We start from the raw sequence: 8720 nt of genomic DNA, 5'->3' as shown, positions 1-8720 counted from the left end.
AAATAAGAATTTGTTCTTAACAAACTTGCCTAGTTAAATAAAGGTTAAGCTGAAGACTAATCTCCTGTGACAAAGTCTTGTTGTTGTTGTTCCCCAGTCTGAGATGTTGCTCCAGCACCAGTCTAATCCGTGTGTTGTTGTTCCCCCCAGTCTGAGATGTTGCTCCAGCACCAGTCTAATCCGTGTGTTGTTGTTCCCCCAGTCTGAGATGTTGCTCCAACACCAGTCTAATCCGTGTGTTGTTGTTGTCCCCAGTCTGAGATGTTGCTCCAACACCAGTCTAATCCGTGTGTTGTTGTTGTTGTTGTCCCCAGTCTGAGATGTTGCTCCAACACCAGTCTAATCCGTGTGTTGTTGTTGTTGTTCCCCAGTCTGAGATGTTGCTCCAGCACCAGTCTAATCCGTGTGTTGTTGTTGTCCCCAGTCTGAGATGTTGCTCCAACACCAGTCTAATCCGTGTGTTGTTGTTGTTGTTGTTGTTGTTCCCCCAGTCTGAGATGTTGCTACAACACCAGTCTAATCCGTGTGTTGTTGTTCCCCCAGTCTGAGATGTTGCTCCAAAACCAGTCTAATCCGTGTGTTGTTGTTGTTGTTGCTGTTGTTGTTTCCCCAGTCTGAGATGTTGCTCCAGCACCAGTCTAATCCGTGTGTTGTTGTTGTTGTTCCCCCAGTCTGAGATGTTGCTCCAACACCAGTCTAATCCGTGTGTTGTTGTTGTTCCCCCAGTCTGAGATGTTGCTCCAGCACCAGTCTAATCCGTGTGTTGTTGTTGTTGTTCCCCCAGTCTGAGATGTTGCTCCAACACCAGTCTAATCCGTGTGTTGTTGTTGTTGTTGTTCCCCCAGTCTGAGATGTTGCTCCAACACCAGTCTAATCCGTGTGTTGTTGTTGTTGTTCCCCCAGTCTGAGATGTTGCTCCAACACCAGTCTAATCCGTGTGTTGTTGTTCCCCCAGTCTGAGATGTTGCTCCAACACCAGTCTAATCCGTGTGTTGTTGTTCCCCCAGTCTGAGATGTTGCTCCAACACCAGTCTAATCCGTGTTGTTGTTGTTGTTGTTCCCCCAGTCTGAGATGTTGCTCCAACACCAGTCTAATCCGTGTGTTGTTGTTGTTCCCCCAGTCTGAGATGTTGCTCCAACACCAGTCTAATCCGTGTGTTGTTGTTCCCCCAGTCTGAGATGTTGCTCCAACACCAGTCTAATCCGTGTGTTGTTGTTGTTCCCCCAGTCTGAGATGTTGCTCCAACACCAGTCTAATCCGTGTGTTGTTGTTGTTCCCCCAGTCTGAGATGTTGCTCCAACACCAGTCTAATCCGTGTGTTGTTGTTGTTGTTTTTGTTGTTGTTCCCCAGTCTGAGATGTTGCTCCAACACCAGTCTAATCCGTTGCTCCAACACCAGTCTAATCCATGTGTTGTTGTTGTTGTTGTTGTTGTTGTTCCCCAGTCTGAGATGTTGCTCCAACACCAGTCTAATCCGTGTGTTGTTGTTGTTGTTGTTCCCCAGTCTGAGATGTTGCTCCAACACCAGTCTAATCCGTGTGTTGTTGTTGTTCCCCCAGTCTGAGATGTTGCTCCAACACCAGTCTAATCCGTGTGTTGTTGTTCCCCCAGTCTGAGATGTTGCTCCAACACCAGTCTAATCCGTGTGTTGTTGTTGTTGTTGTTGTTGTTGTTCCCCAGTCTGAGATGTTGCTCCAACACCAGTCTAATCTGTGTTTGTTGTTCCCCAGTCTGAGATGTTGCTCCAGCACCAGTCTAATCCGTGTTGTTGTTGTTGTTTTTGTTGTTGTTCCCCCAGTCTGAGATGTTGCTCCAACACCAGTCTAATCCGTGTGTTGTTCTTCCCCCAGTCTGAGATGTTGCTCCAACACCAGTCTAATCCGTGTGTTGTTGTTGTTGTTGTTGTTGTTGTTGTTCCCCAGTCTGAGATGTTGCTCCAACACCAGTCTAATCCGTGTGTTGTTGTTCCCCCAGTCTGAGATGTTGCTCCAACACCAGTCTAATCCGTGTGTTGTTCTTCCCCCAGTCTGAGATGTTGCTCCAACACCAGTCTAATCCGTGTTGTTGTTGTTGTTGTTGTTGTTGTTCCCCCAGTCTGAGATGTTGCTCCAACACCAGTCTAATCCGTGTGTTGTTGTTCCCCCAGTCTGAGATGTTGCTCCAACACCAGTCTAATCCGTGTGTTGTTGTTGTTGTTGTTGTTGTTGTTCCCCCAGTCTGAGATGTTGCTCCAACACCAGTCTAATCCGTGTGTTGTTGTTGTTGTTGTTCCCCAGTCTGAGATGTTGCCCAACACCAGTCTAATCCGAGATGTTGCTCCAACACCAGTCTAATCCGTGTGTTGTTGTTGTTCCCCAGTCTGAGATGTTGCTCCAACACCAGTCTAATCCGTGTTGTTGTTGTTGTTGTTGTTGTTCCCCCAGTCTGAGATGTTGCTCCAACACCAGTCTAATCCGTGTGTTGTTGTTGTCTGAGATGTTGCTCCAGCACCAGTCTAATCCGTGTGTTGTTGTTGTTGTTTTTGTTGTTGTTCCCCCAGTCTGAGATGTTGCTCCAACACCAGTCTAATCCGTGTGTTGTTCTTCCCCCAGTCTGAGATGTTGCTCCAACACCAGTCTAATCCGTGTGTTGTTGTTGTTGTTGTTGTTGTTGTTGTTCCCCCTGTCTGAGATGTTGCTCCAACACCAGTCTAATCCGTGTGTTGTTGTTCCCCCAGTCTGAGATGTTGCTCCAACACCAGTCTAATCCGTGTGTTGTTCTTCCCCCAGTCTGAGATGTTGCTCCAACACCAGTCTAATCCGTGTGTTGTTGTTGTTGTTGTTGTTGTTGTTGTTCCCCCAGTCTGAGATGTTGCTCCAACACCAGTCTAATCCGTGTGTTGTTGTTCCCCCAGTCTGAGATGTTGCTCCAACACCAGTCTAATCCGTGTGTTGTTGTTCCCCCAGTCTGAGATGTTGCTTCAACACCAGTCTAATCCGTGTGTTGTTGTTGTTGTTGTTGTTGTTCCCCCAGTCTGAGATGTTGCTCCAACACCAGTCTAATCCGTGTGTTGTTGTTGTTCCCCCAGTCTGAGATGTTGCTCCAACACCAGTCTAATCCGTGTGTTGTTGTTGTTGTTGTTGTTGTTCCCCCAGTCTGAGATGTTGCTTCAGCACCAGTCTAATCCGTGTTGTTGTTGTTGTTGTTCCCCCAGTCTGAGATGTTGCTCCAGCACCAGTCTAATCCGAGTGTTGTTGTTGTTGTTCCCCCAGTCTGAGATGTTGCTCCAACACCAGTCTAATCCGTGTGTTGTTGTTGTTGTTGTTGTTGTTCCCCCAGTCTGAGATGTTGCTTCAGCACCAGTCTAATCCGTGTGTTGTTGTTGTTGTTGTTCCCCCAGTCTGAGATGTTGCTCCAGCACCAGTCTAATCCGAGTGTTGTTGTTGTTGTTCCCCCAGTCTGAGATGTTGCTCCAGCACCAGTCTAATCCGTGTGTTGTTGTTGTTCCCCCAGTCTGAGATGTTGCTCCAACACCAGTCTAATCCGTGTGTTGTTGTTGTTGTTGTTGTTCCCCCAGTCTGAGATGTTGCTCCAACACCAGTCTAATCCGTGTGTTGTTGTTGTTGTTCCCCCAGTCTGAGATGTTGCTCCAGCACCAGTCTAATCCGTGTGTTGTTGTTCCCCCAGTCTGAGATGTTGCTCCAACACCAGTCTAATCCGTGTGTTGTTGTTGTCCCCAGTCTGAGATGTTGCTCCAGCATCAGTCTAATCCGTGTGTTGTTGTTGTTGTTGTTGTTGTTCCCCCAGTCTGAGATGTTGCTCCAACACCAGTCTAATCCGTGTGTTGTTGTTGTTATTTTTGTTGTTGTTCCCCCAGTCTGAGATGTTGCTCCAACACCAGTCTAATCCGTGTGTTGTTGTTGTTGTTCCCCCAGTCTGAGATGTTCCTCCAGCACCAGTCTAATCCGTGTGTTGTTGTTCCCCCAGTCTGATATGTTGCTCCAACACCAGTCTAATCCGTGTGTTGTTGTTGTCCCCAGTCTGAGATGTTGCTCCAGCATCAGTCTAATCCGTGTGTTGTTGTTGTTGTTGTTCCCCCAGTCTGAGATGTTGCTCCAACACCAGTCTAATCCGTGTGTTGTTGTTGTTGTTTTTGTTGTTGTTCCCCCAGTCTGAGATGTTGCTCCAACACCAGTCTAATCCGTGTGTTGTTCTTCCCCCAGTCTGAGATGTTGCTCCAACACCAGTCTAATCCGTGTGTTGTTGTTGTTGTTTTTGTTGTTGTTCCCCCAGTCTGAGATGTTGCTCCAACACCAGTCTAATCCGTGTGTTGTTGTTGTTGTTGTTGTTGTTGTTCCCCCAGTCTGAGATGTTGCTCCAACACCAGTCTAATCCGTGTGTTGTTGTTGTTGTTGTTGTTCCCCCAGTCTGAGATGTTGCTCCAACACCAGTCTAATCCGTGTGTTGTTGTTCCCCCAGTCTGAGATGTTGCTCCAACACCAGTCTAATCCGTGTGTTGTTGTTGTTGTTGTTGTTGTTCCCCCAGTCTGAGATGTTGCTCCAACACCAGTCTAATCCGTGTGTTGTTGTTCCCCCAGTCTGAGATGTTGCTCCAGCACCAGTCTAATCCGTGTGTTGTTGTTGTCCCCAGTCTGAGATGTTGCTCCAGCATCAGTCTAATCCGTGTGTTGTTGTTGTTGTTGTTGTTGTTCCCCCAGTCTGAGATGTTGCTCCAACACCAGTCTAATCCGTGTGTTGTTGTTGTTGTTTTTGTTGTTGTTCCCCCAGTCTGAGATGTTGCTCCAACACCAGTCTAATCCGTGTGTTGTTGTTGTTCCCCCAGTCTGAGATGTTGCTCCAGCACCAGTCTAATCCGTGTGTTGTTGTTCCCCCAGTCTGAGATGTTGCTCCAACACCAGTCTAATCCATGTGTTGTTGTTGTCCCCAGTCTGAGATGTTGCTCCAGCATCAGTCTAATCCGTGTGTTGTTGTTGTTGTTGTTCCCCCAGTCTGAGATGTTGCTCCAACACCAGTCTAATCCGTGTGTTGTTGTTGTTGTTTTTGTTGTTGTTCCCCCAGTCTGAGATGTTGCTCCAACACCAGTCTAATCCGTGTGTTGTTCTTCCCCCAGTCTGAGATGTTGCTCCAACACCAGTCTAATCCGTGTGTTGTTGTTGTTGTTTTTGTTGTTGTTCCCCCAGTCTGAGATGTTGCTCCAACACCAGTCTAATCCGTGTGTTGTTGTTGTTGTTGTTGTTGTTCCCCCAGTCTGAGATGTTGCTCCAACACCAGTCTAATCCGTGTGTTGTTGTTGTTGTTGTTGTTGTTCCCCCAGTCTGAGATGTTGCTCCAACACCAGTCTAATCCGTGTTTGTTGTTCCCCCAGTCTGAGATGTTGCTCCAACACCAGTCTAATCCGTGTGTTGTTGTTGTTGTTGTTGTTGTTGTTCCCCAGTCTGAGATGTTGCTCCAACACCAGTCTAATCCGTGTGTTGTTGTTCCCCCAGTCTGAGATGTTGCTCCAGCACCAGTCTAATCCGTGTGTTGTTGTTCCCCCAGTCTGAGATGTTGCTCCAACACCAGTCTAATCTGTGTGTTGTTGTTGTTGTTGTTCCCCCAGTCTGAGATGTTGCTCCAACACCAGTCTAATCCGTGTGTTGTTGTTCCCCCAGTCTGAGATGTTGCTCCAACACCAGTCTAATCCGTGTGTTGTTGTTCCCCCAGTCTGAGATGTTGCTCCAACACCAGTCTAATCCGTGTGTTGTTGTTGTTGTTGTTCCCCCAGTCTGAGATGTTGCTCCAGCACCAGTCTAATCCGTGTGTTGTTGTTGTCCCCAGTCTGAGATGTTGCTCCAACACCAGTCTAATCCGTGTGTTGTTGTTGTTCCCCCAGTCTGAGATGTTGCTCCAACACCAGTCTAATCCGTGTGTTGTTGTTGTCCCCAGTCTGAGATGTTGCTCCAGCACCAGTCTAATCCGTGTGTTGTTGTTGTCCCCAGTCTGAGATGTTGCTCCAGCACCAGTCTAATCCGTGTGTTGTTGTTGTTCCCCCAGTCTGAGATGTTGCTCCAACACCAGTCTAATCCGTGTGTTGTTGTTGTTGTTTTTGTTGTTGTCCCCAGTCTGAGATGTTGCTCCAACACCAGTCTAATCCGTGTGTTGTTGTTGTTCCCCCAGTCTGAGATGTTGCTCCAACACCAGTCTAATCCGTGTGTTGTTGTTGTTGTTGTTGTTGTCCCCAGTCTGAGATGTTGCTCCAACACCAGTCTAATCCGTGTGTTGTTGTTGTTGTTGTCCCCAGTCTGAGATGTTGCTCCAGCACCAGTCTAATCCGAGTGCTGTTGTTGTTGTTGTTGTTCCCCCAGTCTGAGATGTTGCTCCAGCACCAGTCTAATCCGTGTGTTGTTGTTGTTGTTTTTGTTGTTGTTCCCCCAGTCTGAGATGTTGCTCCAACACCAGTCTAATCCGTGTGTTGTTCTTCCCCCAGTCTGAGATGTTGCTCCAACACCAGTCTAATCCGTGTGTTGTTGTTGTTGTTGTTGTTGTTGTTCCCCCTGTCTGAGATGTTGCTCCAACACCAGTCTAATCCGTGTGTTGTTCCCCCAGTCTGAGATGTTGCTCCAACACCAGTCTAATCCGTGTGTTGTTCTTCCCCCAGTCTGAGATGTTGCTCCAACACCAGTCTAATCCGTGTGTTGTTGTTGTTGTTGTTGTTGTTGTTCCCCCAGTCTGAGATGTTGCTCCAACACCAGTCTAATCTGTGTGTTGTTGTTCCCCCAGTCTGAGATGTTGCTCCAACACCAGTCTAATCCGTGTGTTGTTGTTCCCCCAGTCTGAGATGTTGCTTCAACACCAGTCTAATCCGTGTGTTGTTGTTGTTGTTGTTGTTGTTCCCCCAGTCTGAGATGTTGCTCCAACACCAGTCTAATCCGTGTGTTGTTGTTCCCCCAGTCTGAGATGTTGCTCCAACACCAGTCTAATCCGTGTGTTGTTGTTGTTGTTGTTGTTGTTCCCCCAGTCTGAGATGTTGCTTCAGCACCAGTCTAATCCGTGTGTTGTTGTTGTTGTTGTTCCCCCAGTCTGAGATGTTGCTCCAGCACCAGTCTAATCCGAGTGTTGTTGTTGTTGTTCCCCCAGTCTGAGATGTTGCTCCAGCACCAGTCTAATCCGTGTGTTGTTGTTGTTCCCCCAGTCTGAGATGTTGCTCCAACACCAGTCTAATCCGTGTGTTGTTGTTGTTGTTGTTGTTCCCCCAGTCTGAGATGTTGCTCCAACACCAGTCTAATCCGTGTGTTGTTGTTGTTGTTCCCCCAGTCTGAGATGTTGCTCCAGCACCAGTCTAATCCGTGTGTTGTTGTTCCCCCAGTCTGAGATGTTGCTCCAACACCAGTCTAATCCGTGTGTTGTTGTTGTCCCCAGTCTGAGATGTTGCTCCAGCATCAGTCTAATCCGTGTGTTGTTGTTGTTGTTGTTGTTCCCCAGTCTGAGATGTTGCTCCAACACCAGTCTAATCCGTGTGTTGTTGTTGTTATTTTTGTTGTTGTTCCCCAGTCTGAGATGTTGCTCCAACACCAGTCTAATCCGTGTGTTGTTGTTGTTGTTCCCCAGTCTGAGATGTTGCTCCAGCACCAGTCTAATCCGTGTGTTGTTGTTCCCCAGTCTGAGATGTTGCTCCAACACCAGTCTAATCCGTGTGTTGTTGTTGTCCCCAGTCTGAGATGTTGCTCCAGCATCAGTCTAATCCGTGTGTTGTTGTTGTGTTGTTGTTGTTGTTGTTCCCCAGTCTGAGATGTTGCTCCAACACCAGTCTAATCCGTGTTGTTGTTGTTGTTTTTGTTGTTGTTCCCCAGTCTGAGATGTTGCTCCAACACCAGTCTAATCCGTGTGTTGTTCTTCCCCCAGTCTGAGATGTTGCTCCAACACCAGTCTAATCCGTGTGTTGTTGTTGTTGTTTTTGTTGTTCCCCCAGTCTGAGATGTTGCTCCAACACCAGTCTAATCCGTGTGTTGTTGTTGTTGTTGTTGTTGTTGTTCCCCCAGTCTGAGATGTTGCTCCAACACCAGTCTAATCCGTGTGTTGTTGTTGTTGTTGTTGTTGTTCCCCCAGTCTGAGATGTTGCTCCAACACCAGTCTAATCCGTGTGTTGTTGTTCCCCCAGTCTGAGATGTTGCTCCAACACCAGTCTAATCCGTGTTGTTGTTGTTGTTGTTGTTGTTGTTCCCCCAGTCTGAGATGTTGCTCCAACACCAGTCTAATCCGTGTGTTGTTGTTCCCCCAGTCTGAGATGTTGCTCCAGCACCAGTCTAATCCGTGTGTTGTTGTTGTCCCCAGTCTGAGATGTTGCTCCAGCATCAGTCTAATCCGTGTGTTGTTGTTGTTGTTGTTGTTGTTCCCCCAGTCTGAGATGTTGCTCCAACACCAGTCTAATCCGTGTGTTGTTGTTGTTGTTTTTGTTGTTGTTCCCCCAGTCTGAGATGTTGCTCCAACACCAGTCTAATCCGTGTGTTGTTGTTGTTGTTCCCCCAGTCTGAGATGTTGCTCCAGCACCAGTCTAATCCGTGTGTTGTTGTTGTTCCCCCAGTCTGAGATGTTGCTCCAACACCAGTCTAATCCATGTGTTGTTGTTGTCCCCAGTCTGAGATGTTGCTCCAGCATCAGTCTAATCCGTGTGTTGTTGTTGTTGTTGTTCCCCAGTCTGAGATGTTGCTCCAACACCAGTCTAATCCGTGTGTTGTTGTTG

Source organism: Oncorhynchus nerka, unplaced genomic scaffold (genome assembly GCF_034236695.1).
Source record: "Oncorhynchus nerka isolate Pitt River unplaced genomic scaffold, Oner_Uvic_2.0 unplaced_scaffold_843, whole genome shotgun sequence".
NCBI classification, from domain to species: Eukaryota; Metazoa; Chordata; class Actinopteri; order Salmoniformes; family Salmonidae; genus Oncorhynchus; species Oncorhynchus nerka.
Note: the sequence above shows the minus strand (reverse complement) of the source record.